Genomic DNA, 16,552 nt, shown 5'->3' with positions numbered 1-16,552 from the left:
GACCACGGCAGATGCCCGACCTGCATCCCCAGAACCCCCTCAAGAGTCAGAGATGTCTGGTTCTGGGCATGGACTTCCTGCTGCTAAGGTTCTCTGACTACCTTGGGGACGCCTGAGGTGCTCAGTCAACCCTGGAGAAATCCCTGACCTCATTCCAGCTTCCAAAAATGGGAAAACTCCTTCAGCTCCTCTCTATTACTCCACTACAATCTGGCCTCAGGACAAATTAGAACATGAAAGTCAACGGCTGGAACGCGGTACCTTTGACACACAGATCCTCAGAGATCTGGAAAACATCCAGCGCAATGCCCAGTGCTTAGAGGTACTTACGTTCAGGTCTCCCTATTTCTCTGAAACCGTCTTTCTCTCTGTCCGTCGTGTTCCTCTTACCAAATCCTAGTGCTCCATCAGAAACTTCCATCTCCCTTTCACCCACCTCCCAAATCTCCTGAAAATCTCAACGTAGATCCGACAAGCCAAGTTCCTCCTGCACCCCTCCTTGTGCGCCTCCAACTTTGCTCCATCCTCGTCCTCGCCACCACCTTCCGCCCCTCATCCCTCTGCTTCGCCCTCTTCTGCCCCTCCATTCTCCCCTCCTCATACTAGTTCATGAGGACTACATCCTCCCTGCTCCCTACTATCCACCTCCACCTCTGTAAGCACAAAGGTTAACCCCCTCCACCTCTTATTCCACACAAATACCAACACTCCTCTCAGAAAAACAAAGTTAAAATACGCATTCCCTTCTCACTCTACATATATTATGTCATAACAACTTCTTCTACCAGCCCCGTGGAAAAAAGCTGCATTTGGGCTGCAGCCACTGCCTTTGCCGATTCCCTGCACACACAGGGCCCCCCTTGATGCGCCCCTGGCGCTGATGCAGTTCCCACAGCCTCCCTCCATGGGAATATCAGGCAGCCTCCAGAGATTTAGATAGTGAGGCTCACTTCCTAACCTGCATAATAGAAGGTATGAAAAAGGCAGCCCTCAAAGCAGTAAATTATGACAAAATCAAAGAAATTTCCCCCAAATCAGATGAAAACCCGCTGCCTCTATGAATAGATTAAATGAATCACTCCTCAAATATACTAATTTTGACCCGGATTCTGAATCCAGACGACTATACTCACATAGACACTTTATCACTAAGACATACCCAGATATCAGAAAAAAAAAAAAAAAAACGGCAGAAATTACAGGAGGCCCCTAAAACCCCTCAGAAAGACCTAATTAAAGCAGCCTTCAAGGTCTTGAACAACAGAGAGGAGGAAGCCAAATTAGAAAAACATAAACGAGATCTCTCCTTCCTGCCGCCCTCAGAGTCGATTTCCAAAAACCCCATCCCTCTTCTTCCCTGTGGCCACCACCTGGACCCTGCGTTAGGTATGGGAGGGAAGGACACTGGGCTCATGCACGCCCCAATCTAGGACCCTGCCGGGGCTAGTCCAGTGTCCCAAAAACCCAGTTTCTGGGAAAGCCCCTCCAACATGCCTCACCGGCCTGGATCATCTTCCCTTCCTGACCTACTCAGAATAACGGCAGAAGACTGACAGGTCTGGGTTTGGAGAGGCCCCTCATCTCCATCAGTAAGTGGGAACTGAGGGTTATCATCAAGGTTGGAGGTAAGCTGAGCTCCTTTTTAACTGACACAGGGGCCACGTACTTGATCGTTTCAGAACATTCAGGATATTTAACATCTTCCTCAACTTCTACTGTGGGAGTTGAGGGTATTCTTTCCTCTCACTTGATTACACACCCCCTCCCTTGCACTACAGAAAATCTCACATTCCCACACTAATTCCTAGTTATACCATTATGCCCCTCTCCACTCTTAGGAGGAGACATTCTATCTAAACTGCGCTCCTCTAGCTCCTTTTCACTACGCTCCCCACAAGCCGGCTTCCTTCTCCTTTTGTCCCCAGCCCCAGCCTTAAACCCTACTTCCCCTCCTACTGACATCCCTCCTATTTTACAACAGGAAGTAAACCCCCCAGTCTGGAGCACTGACTTTCCCTCAAAGCCTCACAACTCTCCCCTGTAAGACTCACCCTAGAAGACAGCCCTCCTTTCATCAACATTCCCCAATATCCTCTCTCCTGCAGTGCCAAATGTGGACTTAAACCCACCATTGACAAACTGTGCCACAGTGCTGTTACGCCCCACTCTCCACTCAATACACCTATCCTAGTTGTTTAAAAACCTAATGGCAGTTATTGTCTAGTCCAAGACATGAGAGCTGTCAACCCAGCAACTCAGCCTATAGTCCCCTTAGTCCCCAACCCCTATAGCCTCCTATCACATATCCCTCCCCAAACCACACATTACACAGTAATAGACCTCAAAGATGCCTTTTTCACAATCTCCCTAGATGGAAACTCTCAAAACATTTTTGCTTTTACATGGCTCTCATATTTTTCTTCATCTTTAATGCTATACTAATACCCCGAATAACCCCACTAATAATTTTTCTCCTTCTCATGTGTGGCTCTTATCTCCTACAGCTTCTCTCCTGATTCATCCACCAAGTTGTTCAAACCACCCAAGAACATGTAAATGGAACCTTCCTATTACAAGAACAGTCAATAGGCACCCCACAATGCAAAACCCACCAGCTACATGAGAAGAGAACCCCTTACCCCCCTAACAGCAGAAAGGAGCCAGAATGAGTCGATACCCCCTTTCCTCCACTCATGACTGCCTCTGCCAGAGCTGGGCTGAAGTTTATTCTTCAGACCCCCTCTGTTGTGAAAGCTTCCCAATATATCTTTGCCTGCAATCGCCCTTTCTTTCTGCCCAGTATTCCCATTACTTAGGTCCTTCATCATATACATGTAATCTAAGAGGAATGTTAGAGCTACAAGGTTTGAACTGATTAACAGGTCATAAGGCTGTGACTCCACTCCTATTCATTGAGCAAAGCTGCTTACTGCAGAGGACAGCAAAATGGAAATGGAGCCAATAAGGACCCATCCCTTCCAGGCCCCTGCATTCCAAGAAGACCCTGCCTCCTAGCCCACTACCCCAAGCCCTGCACAAGAATAACTCACTTTTACAGCCCCTTATTAACCAGAGCTATACTCAGAGCCTAACACTCTCTCCTCAAACTAATGCTTTCCTGACTATTGATGTACTGTATAAATTCACATCTGCACCTTCCATCCTTCCATGAGCGAGCTTAAGCCTCATCTTCAGACCCCTCTGCTAGGGGAACTTCCCAATAAACTGCCTGCCTGCAATCCTCAGTCTCCACACACTCCTATTACACACTATGACAAAATGAACACTTACATATTCCATAGACGCCTGCCCCAGGTGTGTCCTGTCCCATGTGCCCCCATACCCAACACCCTATACCAGTAACCCTTCCCTGCCATATTTGCCAAAAGAACATTGCCAACAATGCAGTTTTAACCACAGACCTGCAAATCCCCAGAGTCCACATGCTCCTTCCCCTGACCGTCCCATTTCCACAGACAGTCCAACCAAACCCCCCCACTCACTACACCTCAGACCAGCACCACTGAACCCAATCACATCACTGGACCACTGTCACCATCACCCACTGCACAGCTACACCCTTCCAACTTATCACAGATTTTGCCTGTGTGGGCATCGGTTTACAACCCTCTACTCCCTTTCATCAAAACCTATAAAAGTGTACAATCCAAAATGCAAACCATAATGTAAACAATTGACAATAATTAATAGCAATGCTTCAATGTTTGTACATCAATTGCAACAAATGTACCATCTGCATATAAAAGGTTATTAATAGGGGAGAGGAGAAAAGGGGAAGGGTGATGGGTATATGGGAATCACCTGTATTCTCTATGTGACTTTTCAGTATCCTAAAGCTTCTTTGAAGAAAAAATGAAAAAAATTAAACACTGCGGGAATATATAGAAGAAAATATCACTTTACACACAAGACAACATATCTTACACTGACGAAAGAAAAGTATCTAAAATTTTTTTTATTATTTAAATTTTTTTTGTATTTTATTGGTTATTTTTAAACTTCTAATTATTATTTCATTTTCTTATTGATTTTATATGGTTGTTTTCTTGGCTTCATTTTTGGAGAGGTAGGTTTTGGTTCACAGAACGGTCACACAGTGGTGGGGAGGATCACTGGTGTGGTGTGTCAGTGATGAGTATGCATGGGAAGGGGTTCAACTGTGGCATGCCTCTAAGGCATATATGCTCAAGGGTTCATGTGGCATTGTCTCGGTGGGTGGAGATACACACAATAACTGAGAGAATATTCAATTCCCATCCTGTAGAGTTCTGCTACATTCTCTAATAAATCAGCAAGAATCCTCCAAGTACAAGGGCAGCGCCTGGTGAATAAAGACAGACCATCATGCCAGGTCCTTGATATTGATGACTCTACTTATGAACCTTTTCTTCTGAAATTGAAACTTAGCCTAATATTAGAGATTGCCTAAGAATTACCTCCTGAAAGCCTCCTTGTTACTCTCATGTGGCCTCTCTCTAACCCAAAAATGCAATACTTGCCCCCAGTGTGGGACTTGACACCCAAGGATGGGTTCCCTCACATGAGGGATTATTACTAAGTGCCAACTAGCAATGCAGATGGAAAAAAAGCATGACCAAAAAGGGGAAACAGTACATGCAAATGAGTTTTCTGGACTAAGAGATTTCAAAGTGAGTTTGGAGTTCATTCCAGAGTCACAGCAGGATTTCACTGACTGCCACAGTAAACAAATGCTTCAAACAGTGGGACTTCTGAGGCTCTAGAGACATCCATAAACTATAAGACAGCTCAGGAATTCAGAACCCTGTCAGTGGCTATTACTTTGGAATTTAAGCTCCCAGTGTCATGGAATTAGACTCATTTGTGGTTTCCCTACACATGGCTCTTTTGCCCCTTCCTTTAGTTAGTATTATAGTTAGCATTATACTTCACAGGTATAAGTCAAGAGACTTGAATCTTTGGTTCATCCATATGCCAGGTAAGCTCTGAATCTCAGAACTGCAATGCCTACTCTCCAGTTCACTGGACTCACCCAGGACAACTAACAAGGAGATGATGATGGACAATGTCCATCCCAAGGAACAGAGAATGTCTACAGCTGCAAGCAAGGTAGTTTCATCCATCTGCCCCATAGGATCTAAACTAAATTATAAGCAGAATGGGCATCACCATCTCAAAATCCTCAAGCCTGGGGAATCAACAATGGACTAAAGCAGAATAACTATCATCATAGTATAGACTTATTATTCTTCTAGCAATGGAAGAAATCCTATCAGTAATGTAAAGGCAGTGGCCACCAGAGGTTCTCAAGGATGGGAGAGGGAAGATTAGGTGTAATATGGGGACATTGTTGGGATATTGGATTTGTCTTGCCTAACACTGCAATGATGGATATAGACCATTGTGTATTTTGTCAAAACTTACAAAATTGTGTGGAAGAAAGTGTAAACTGTAGTCCACGCTTAGTAGCAATGCTCCAATATATGTTCATCAATTGAAACAAATGTACCACGCTAATGAAGTATGTTGTTAATGTGGGGAAGTGGGAGGGGATGGGAGGAGGGCATATGGAAATCGCTTATTTTTTCATATAATATGTATGTATCGAAAGAATTTTTAAAAATAAAAAAAATAAATTAAAAGAAAAATAAATTGAAGTACAAAAAAAGTATGACCGAAAAACCAAATGGCAAAATGGCAGAAATCCTGCATTGCCAGCAGTTTTATTTAAAGTAAATGGCTTATAAACTCAGCACAAATGCATTAACTTCCCACCAGCATGGGACATGACTCCCAGGTATGAGCCTCCCTGGCACAGAGGGCTTACTACCAAGCACAAACTGATGATGTAACTAGAAAAAGACCTTGAATAAAAGGATCAAGTCAGACCAGCAGAATATCTCAGCCTATAAGTAATATCAGGTGTTAAAATCTGCTTTTTGAACTTGAATAAAAGGGTGAAATGGAAAGGACAAATGAGTTTATATGGCTATGAGTCTCCAAAAAATAGTCAGGAGGTCATCAGAAGGGTTGCACTAAGGCATGCCTCAGCAGGGTCCCAGAGACAGACAAAGTAGATACAACCCCAGGTACTGGTTCTCTTGAGGGCTACGGAGACCTACAGGTTCTATGGTCATGGTAGATGGCTCCAGAATTCAGTGTCATGTCAGTTGGCCCTACTTTGGAGTTTGTGTTTCTGAGTGTGATAGAGTTGGACTTAGATGTGATGTTTCTACACATGCCTCTTCTGCCACTGTTACTGAACCTGTGGTTGGTGCTGGGGTTGATGTATGCTAAGGAGACCTGAATCTCTGGACTGTCCATGTGACAGCCAGGCCCTGAGCCTCAGCAGACTTGGAACTCCTACACTCTGGTTTATTGGAGTTAACCAGACCAGCTAACAGGGAGGTGAAGAGGGTCAACCACCACACCACGGAGCCAAGAGTGCCTACAACTGCAAGCTGGAGAACTGCATCCATCTTCCATGTGGAATCTAAGCTCTCCTCTCGATATAGAGGTGGAGTGGACATGACCATCCCAGGGTCCACAGGATGGAGGAATAGAGTATGGATTAGAGTGGACTTACTGATATTCTACTATGGAACTATTGTGTTTAGTAATGGAAGAAATTGTAGCACTGATGTGGAGAAAGTGGCCACAGTAGCTGCTGAGGGCAGAAGAGATATGATGTGGGGGCATTTTCAGGTCTTGGAGTTGTCCTGGGTGATACTGTAGGGAAAGATGCTGGACATGGTATGTCCTGCCATGGCCCACTGGGTGGACTGGGGGAGAGTGTAAACTACAATGTAAACCATTGCCATGTGGTGCAGCAGTGCTTCAAAATGTATTCATCAAATGCAGTGAATGTCCCATGATGATAAAAGAGGTTGTTGATGTGGGAGGAGTAGGGTGAGGGGGGTGGGGGTATATAGGGATCTCTTATACTTTTTGAATGTAACATTTAAAAAAACAGAGAGAAAAAAATAAAAAATAAAAAAAAAATAAAGTAAATGGCTTAAATATCCCAGTCAAAAGGCAGAAATCAGAAAAATATATAAAAAAGCATGACAACTATATTCTGCTTACAAGAGACACATCTTAAATTCAAAGACATGAGGAGGTTAAATGTGAAAAAATGGAAACTATTCCATGAATATATTAAGCAAAACAGAGTGAGAATGGTTAAATTATCATCAAACAAAACAAAGTCAAATACTTTTAGAAGGAACAATGGAAGACCCTATATATTGAAAAAAGAGTCAATTATAAAAATATATGTACATAATCTTGAGAAACAAAATATATGAAGCAAACATTCACAGATTCGATGTGAGAAATAGGTAGGGTTGTGTTAATAGTAGTAGATTTCAATATACCACTTTCAATATTGGCTAGCATTTTCAAACTGAAGGTGAAAAAGGAAATGGAGGACTGGAATGAATCTATGTAGCAACTAGCCCTAGCAGTCCTATATAGATGTTTATAACAGAAAGAGAGAGGATGTATGTGCAAGAAATAGGTAACACATCTGTTTGAAAGCAATAGAGTACAAATTCTTCTTAAGTGCACAAGGATTATATCCCAGATTAGGTTATATGTTATATCACAAAACAAGTCTCAATAAATTTTGAAAGATCAAAATCATAGAAAATATTGTATCAAACCACAGTGAAATACCATTAAACTTCAGTAACTAGAGAACTAGAAAATTCACAAATATGGGGGAGTTAAGCAATACACTCTTCAAGACCCAATGGGTCAAAGAAGTCATGAGGAAATCTGGAAATATCTAGAGATGAATGAAAATGAAAACACAAAATGTCCAAACTTATGACAAATATTAGATAAGGTGACAAAAAAGGAAAGGATGCAAATAATAAAAATCATTTGCATTGAAAAGGGGGAATATAAGTGCTGAATTTACAGAAATAAAAAGGATTATAAGAACATATGAAAATCACTGTAGGGGAAGTGGACTTGGCCCAATGGTTAGGGCGTCCGCCTACCACATTATTCAGCTGTAAGGAATTTTTGATCCATGTGACATGATGATCATTGAAGACATTATGTTGAATGAAACAAAGACAGATGCAAAACAACAAATATTATATAATCTCACTAATAGGAATTAAATATGATGAGCAAACTCATGAAGTTAATGGCTAGAATATAGGTCACCAGAAGATAAACTGAGCTTTAAATGTGCAGGATTTATAATATGGCTGATTGTTAATGTTTGAAAATGGAGAGGTGAAGTATGAGACTGTATAAGCAAAGTGAATCCTGTGTGTAGATAATGTGTGTGATCAATAGTATAAATATAAGAGTATTCTTCCCTGAATCAAAACAAATATATGTTAATATCAAAAGATGTTAAAAAATAGGGTGGTAATTGGGTGGAAATACACCTAAAGCAAACTTGAACTGTAGAGAATAGTAATACATTAATATTTTCCCATCAATGGCTGAAAATAAATTAAGCTAAGTGAAAGAAATCAGACACAAAGTACTTTATATAGCTAGATTCCACTCATATAAAATGTGAATACTGGTGGACGATGGGTATGGGGAAAGGCAGGAAGAGATGAGAGGTGGAGGTATCTTTGGGACATGGAGCTGCCCTGGATGGTGCTTCAGAGGCAATCACCGGACATTGTAAATCCTCACAGGGCCCACTGGATGGAATGGAGGAGAGTATGGGCCATGATGTGGACCATTGACTATGAGGTGCAGAGGTGCCCAAAGATGTACTTACCAAATCCAATGGATGTGTCATGATGATGGGAACGAGTGTTGTTGGGGGGGGAGAGGGGGGGTGGGGGAGCGGGGTTGAATGGGACCTCACATATATATTTTTGATGTAATATTATTACAAAGTCAATAAAAAAAAAAAAAAGAAAAAAAATGTGAATACAGGGAAGCGGACTGGGCCCAATGCATAGGGTGTCCGTCTACCACATGGGAAGTCCACGGTTCAAACCCCGGGCCTCCTTGACCTGTGTGGAGCTGGCCCATGCGCAGTGCTGATGCGCGCAAGAGGTGCCCTGCCACACAGGGGTGTCCCCCACATAGGGGAGTCTCATGCGCAAGGAGTGCCCCCATAAGGAGAGCCGCCCAGTGCAAAAGAAAGTTCAGCCTGCCCAGGAATGGCACTGCAAACACAGAGAGCTGACACAGCAAGATGATGCAACAAAAAGAGACACAGATTCTCATGCCCCTGACAACAATAGAAGCAGACAAAAGAAGAACATGCAGCAAATGGACACAGAGAACAGAAAACTGGGGTGGGGGTGGGGGAAAGGGAGATAAATAAATAAAAAATAAACCTTTTTAAAAAAGTGAATATAAATAGGTTTATAGAGATGGAATTAGATTAATAGTTACATATGGTGGGGAATGCAGAGGAATTGAGTGGTGACTGCTAGGGTTTGTTTTCTTTTGAGTAATGAAAATGCTCCAAAATTGACTACAGAGATAAATGCACAATGCTGGGATTATACAAAAAGTCATTTATGTACACTTTAGTTGGACTGGATAGTATGTGAATTTATCTTAATAAACTTGCTTAGAGAAAAAAACAAAACACTTCCCAATGCAGTAAAGTCTAAGACAGTAAGGCTTCACTCATGATTTAAGTGGAATTTCTCAAGAAGATATACACATAGCCAACAGCACATGAAAATACACACATCATCACTGGTTATCCGAGAAATGCACATCAAAACCACAATGAGATACCAATTAACATCCACTGATTTTGTTAGCTAAAAAAAAAAGTAAATGTTGGTGAAGATACACAGAATTAGGAATCCTAATATTACTAGAGACATTGTAAAATGGTGCAGACACTGTGGAAACCAGCTTGGCAGTTCCACAAAAAGTTAAACAGAATTACAGATGACCCAGCACTCCCACTTCTTGGTGTATACTCAAAAGAACTGAATGCAGAGACTCAGATAGTTATTGGTACACCAATATTTACAGCAGCATTGTTCAAAGTAGACAAATGGTAGAAGCAACACAAGTGTCCATTAGTAGGTGAATCAATAAACAAAAAGTGGTATGCACACATTGGAATAATATTCAGTCATAAAAGTGGAGGATGTCACAATGCATACTACAACATGCACGAACCTTGAAGACATAATGTTTTGGAAAATAACCCAGACACAAAATGACAAATATTGCCTAATCTTTGTTTATATGAAATAATGAGAAGGACATTTCATAGAGGCAGGGAGATTTTATGTTATCAAAGGCTGGAGGGGAGGACAGAGAGGTGGTACTGTTTAATGGGTACAGAGTTTCTGTTTGAGGTAATGAACAATTTGGGGTACTGGATACTGGTGGTTAGCACAACATCATGAACATAATTCAGCTCACTGAATTGTCCCCTTGAAAGTGCTGAAATGGGAAATTATGAGTAATATATATGGAACCACAAGTACAAGTTTTAAAAAAAAGAGAAATATTAGTAGCTTACACTCATGAGAATGGATATTAAAAATAAATAACGGCAAAGATGGAGAAAATCAGAGAGCCCTGTACATTGCTAAAGGGAATGAAAAATGATGCTACATACACCGTGGAAAACAGTTTGGAGGAAACAGAATTGTCACATGACCAGGCTTCTTGGACCTTACACCCAAAACACAAGCCACAGAAGAAAAACAGATAAATGAGGCCTCCTCAAAATTAAACACTTTTGCACCTTATGAGACTTTGTCAAAAGGGTGAAAAGGCAGCTGACTCAGTGGGAGGAAATATTTGGAAATTACATGTCTAATACAGGTTCAATAGCCATGATATTTAAAGTGATGTCACAACTCAACAATAAAAAGACAAATGATTAAAAGACGGGCAAAAGATCTCAATAGACATTTGCCCAAAGAAATACAAATGGCAAAACAAAGAAAAAGAAAAAAGTTCAACATGATTAGGAAACTGCCAATCAAAGCTATAATGAGATATCAGTTCACACCTATTGGATTGGCCAGTACTAAAAAGACAGAGAACTACATGAGTTGGAGAGGATGTGAGATGTAGGGACACTTATTCACTGTTGGTGGGAATGCAGAGTGGCCCAGCCCCTGTGGTAGACGGTTTGGCAATTTCTAAAGAAGTAGAATATAGATTTGCCATGTGAGCCTGCAATACAACTACTGAGTATATGCTGAAAAGCCCTGGGAGCAGTGACACAGAGAGACACACCAATGTTCATAGCAGCATTATTCATTATGCCCCTCATCCTTCAATGCTTCTGCCAGTTTCCCTCACTACTCAGATACCCGCTTCTCAGAGCTTGCCTGTCATCCACTTCATGAGCCCCCTTTTCTCCCAAAACTTCACCCCCCAGCTTCCCTACTTATGCTTCTCCATCACCCTTAAGATTTCCTGACATGCCGTGTATTCTCTTCAGTTTCCTGTTGAATCTTCCATTCTTTCCTACATTATCAGCTCCACAGTGAGAAGGATTTTCCTATCATCACTGATCCAGCCCCACAACAACCCCAGGTTTCTCTATTTTGGGGAGAAATAGAGAAAACTATTGGTTCATTTATGTCATGTGGAAGCCTCAAATGCTGAGTGTCACTGCTTTCCTCAGTAGTCATTATAAGCCTCCAGTTTTTGCTCACTGTCTCCCACAGCATGACTATACATGACTAGAATTATCACCTTAGGGATGCCAGCTGTTTCTCTGGGAAAGGAGATCCATGCTGCTCCCTCAGCGTTCCTTTGAGGTGTGTCATTTAAATTGGAAATCAGGAGTGAGAGATAGTTTGGGATGGGGAGTGGAGATTTTTTGATATTGTCCAAGAGGGATTTCTTCCTGCTCAGAGACTCATACTGCAGCACTCTCACATGGGAATAAAAACCTCTCCAAGTAAAGATATCACTTTTACATTTTTATTATTTATTCTTTTCAAATATACTATTATATAACACTGTTTGTAAGTATATTGTATATCTTCTTCCCAAGGGAGAAAATGCTTTTATTTTTATTTTACATCTATTAAAAATTTAAGTAAAATTTACATTTACTTATAACTTAGTTTTTTTGTTAAATACTCTTGTAAGTTTATATTGTTAAAAGAGTCATTACTGAACTACATATATGTTCAACTTATGTATATAGTAGATATATAGATGAGAAAAATAAAGTTTATACTCATAAGATCAACACAAAAATTATAATGTAAATATATGAACAGATTAATAAAGAAATAAATGAACATACATAAACATATACAGAAGTCTCTTAAGCAGTCTCTTTTATATTAACAATCTCATCAGTAGAGTAGCTTCTCTCATGTTAAGTTTCTGTCAAGAGAAAGTCCCATATTTCCTGTACCCCTCAAGTCCAAACTCTGTGTGACTGAAGGAGGAATTGACTATGGAAGAAATCACTTGTGTGTCTAGGAGGTAAATAGAGAAACTCCAGTCCATGGAGGAAGTTCCGTTGCTCCACTGCCCTCAAAAACTCTCTGATGGAAGAAGTGGAGAGGGTCATTCCTGCCTGGTGGCTCTGCAGGCATGAGGGGAGCCGAAGCTCAGTGCTGCTTGAAGACCGACCCAGGCCCACTGCTGGAGGAGGGACCATCAGGGAGGGGAAGGGATCCCAAACACACTGAGTGTGGAAAAGCACCTGGTGCTCTGGTGGTCCTCAGGACCTCTTCTTGTGCCTTCAGTGTTTTCAGCAACTTCTTCATCTCTTCTTCTTGTTTGGAACATCTGGATCTCTCTTCCTGTAGTTCTTGGACCACTGAAGTTAATTCCTCCATCAACACTGCTCTTGTTCCCTTAGCCTTTCTGTAGGTGTCAATGAGGCTGGGCATTTTTAAAGTCACTTTCTGTAGTCTAGCTTCCTCTAAAGATGACTTAGTCTCTTCATACCTCCTGTTAGCAGCACTCATCTTATCAAGAAGTTGACATTTCTTGACCATCAGTGTAGCTAGTGTGTCCGCAAGCTGTTTTTCATGTTTTATATAAAGTCGGCTTCTAACAGACTGCTCAAGTCTGAACAGGAGGAGACACACCAGAAGGCTGAAGAAGGATTGAAATGCCCCCGGGTCCTCCAGGAGGCTGTGGAGTGTGAGGTATGGAGTAGTGCCATTGCGCTCCATCACCACCTCTCAAAGCTTCCCTAGGATCGTCCAAAAGACCAGCTCCACAGAGCCTACAGGCCCTCTGTGGCACTGAAGCCACCACAGGATTCTGGCCAGTAACCCTGTATCCACAACAAACCTCAGAGAACTCCCCAACATTCTTCCTGGAACCCACAAGCAACTGACAGCCTAGCTGCTCATCAGCGAGTGGTCAGTGGGGAAAGATACTGAAAATAAAATGTGCTTATCTCTATCATATTATTTTTTAAGTATATTTTCTATTATCTTTCTTTTTTAAAAAGATACATAGATCACACACAATGTTACACTGAAAAAAATAAGAGGATGACACTTATCCTCTTAGAGAACTGACATTACATACATGTTAAATCAGATTTATCTTCACTTATTTTTAAAAATCAAATACAGCTTCTCACAATTTCTAAGTTATAAAGAAAATATTGAAAACAATATGGGAAACAAAGTTTAAAAACAAAGACATGCTGTTTCCCTATAGTGGAAATGTTGAGTAAAACATTGCCCCTCTGTGACTCATCTCAAAGAAAGACTTTTACTCAGAGGCAAGCACTTCTGATCAAGGAGTAAATTTCCCACTGCCTCTGCAGGCCCAGATCTTCAAGTGTTTCTGGTCTCAATTGCAAAGTGAAGGAAAATGTCTGCAAAACATCTACAATCTAAAATTCAGAACATGGCTAATTAAAATCAAATTTCTGTACCAGTTTAAATATATTATCTTCAGCTTCTGCTTTTTCCTTTTCTTAAGAGGATTCAATTTAAAAAATTATCTTTTTTTAAAGATACATAAATCACACAATATGTTGCCAGAAAAATATGAGGTTTCCATATATCCCAATCCCCACATTCCCCACTCCTCCCACACCAGCAACTTCTTTCATTAGTGTGGTACATTGATTGCATTTGATGAATACATTTTAGAGCAGTGTTACACAGCATAGATTATAGTTTACATTATAGTGTACCGTCTCGCCCAGTCCATTCAGGCGATAAGTAATGTCCTGCATCTGTTCCTGCATTATCATTCAGAACAACTCCAAGTCCCAAAACTGCCCCCATACCACACTCTATTTCCATCTCCCTGCCTTCAGCAACTTCCATGGTCACTGTCTCCACATCAGTGATTTAATTTCTTGCATTGCTAGAGTCACAATAATTCTATAGTTGAATACCAGTAAATCCACTCTAATCCAAATTTAATTCTTCCATCCTGAGAACCTAGGGATGGCAATGCCCACTCCATCTCTAAATTGAGAGGGGACTTAATCCCACATGGCTGGTGGCCTCACCTCCTTGTTAGCTGACCTGGGTATATCCAACAACCTGTTTTGCAACTCTGCTGAGGCTTAGGGCCCAGGTGGCAAAGGGAAATTCCAGAGATTCAAGTCTCCTGGGCATATACCAACTCCAGTGCCAACCACAGGTTCAGTAAAAGTAACAGAAGAGGCATATATAGAGAAGTCACGTCTGAGTCCAATTCCATCACACGCAGGAGCACAAATTCCAAAGTAGGGCACACTGGCAAGGCACTGAACTCCAGAGCCATCAGCCATGACTGTAGGATGTGGGTGTCTCCAAAGCCTTTAGGAGCACCACTATTTGGAGTTGTATCTACTTTGGCTTTCTCTGAGATCCTGTGAGATGTGCATAAGGGTGAGCCCTCTGATGACCTCCTGACTCTTAGCCATATAAATTCATCTGTCTTTACCATTCCCCCTTTAATTCAAGGTCTTTTTTCTAGTTGCATCATCAGCTGGTGCTTGGTAGTAATCCCTAGGGAGGCTCATCTCCTGGAGTCATGTCCCATGCTGGGGGGTAGGTAATGCATTTGTATGCTGAGTTTGGCTTAGAGAGTGGCCAATTTTGAGCAACATGGAGGCTCTCAGGAGGTAACTCTTAGGCACCCTGCAGCTCTAGGCCAAGTTGAAATTTCAAGTGCACAGACATATAAGCATACTTAGTATCGAAAGCCCATCTTTGGATCATCCTTCTTCAATGTTCTTTGCCCTTCCTCTTGGAGGATTGTTCCTGTGCCATTGGGGAATACAACAGAGCTCCCCAGGATGGAAACTCAGCACTCCCTCAGTTGTTGTGTGAAACTACCCATTACGTCAATACCCAACAAACATCCGAACATGTCTATATACCCTATATGCATGTCCTGGAGAACTTGAATCTCTGGACTGGCCATGTTCCAGCTGGGCTCTGAGCCTCAGCAGTGTTGAAACTCCTACTCTTTGGTTTGTTGGACTTACCCAGGTCAGCTAACAGGGAGGTGAAGATGCTCAACCACCTCACCAGGGAACCGAGAGTGCCTACAACTCCAAACAGGAGAATCACATTCATCAAGCATGCAGTATGTTTTAACATCAGGTAGTGTGATTCCTATGATTTCATTTTCCCTTTCAATATGTCTTTGGCTATTTGGGGAACCTTTCCCTTCCAAAGAAATTTCATACTTACTCTTTCCAGTTCATTTAAAAAATGCTGTGATTTTATTGGGATAGCATTAAAATATGTAGGTCAGTTTGTGTAGGATAGACATCTTAATGATATTTAGTCTTCCTATCCATGAATAGGGAGTATCCTTCCATTTATTTAAGCCTTCTTTAATTTCCTTTAACAGTTTGGTATAGTTTTCTGTGTATAAGTCTTTTACATCTTTAGTTAAATTTATTCCTAGGTGTTTGGTTTTTTATTTACTATTGTAAATGTTTTTTCCCCTTGATTTCCTCCTCAGCTTGTGGACATTATTGGTGTACAGAAATGCTCCCAATTTTTGTGTATTGATCTTATAACCTGCGACTTTACTGAACACATTTATAAGTTCTAAAAGCTTTGTTGTAAATTTCTCAGGGCTTTCTATGTATAGGACCATGTCATCTGCAAATAATGAAATTTTGACTTCTTCCTTCCCAAATTGGATGCCTTTATATCTGTTTCTTGCCTCAGTGCTCGAGCAAGTACTTCAAACACAATGTTAAACAGAAGGGGTGAGAGTGGGCATCCTTGTCTTGTTCCTGATCTTAGAGGGAAAGTTTTAGGATTTCACCATTGTATGTGATGCTAGCACTGGGTTTTTCATATATGCCCTTTATCACGTTCAGAAAGTTTCCTTGTATTCCTATCTTTTGAAGAGTTTTTATCAGGAAAGGGTGCTGTATTTTCTCAAATGCTTTTTCTGCATTTATAGATATGATCATGTGATTTTTTTTTCTTTCGATCTGTTGATATGGTGTGTTACATTGATTGATTTTCTTATGTTGAACCATCCTTGCATACCTGGGATGAAACCCACTTGGCCATGGTGTATCTATATGTCATTTGATGTGTTGTTGAATACAATTAGCAAGTATTTTGTTGAGGATTTAGCATCTAGGGTCATTAGAGAGATTAGACTGCAACGTTCT

General features: G+C 41.2%; 1 long non-coding RNA gene across 1 annotated transcript in view; it reads right to left on the bottom strand.

Annotated features, from left to right (window-relative positions):
* LOC101431679 (uncharacterized) overlaps window positions 1-16,552 on the bottom strand; it is a 287,514-nt gene that overhangs the window by 174,797 nt on the left and 96,165 nt on the right. The window lies entirely within an intron of this gene.

Source organism: Dasypus novemcinctus, chromosome 21 (assembly GCF_030445035.2).
Source record: "Dasypus novemcinctus isolate mDasNov1 chromosome 21, mDasNov1.1.hap2, whole genome shotgun sequence".
NCBI classification, from domain to species: Eukaryota; Metazoa; Chordata; class Mammalia; order Cingulata; family Dasypodidae; genus Dasypus; species Dasypus novemcinctus.
This window is presented reverse-complemented; position numbering and strand designations above follow the sequence as displayed.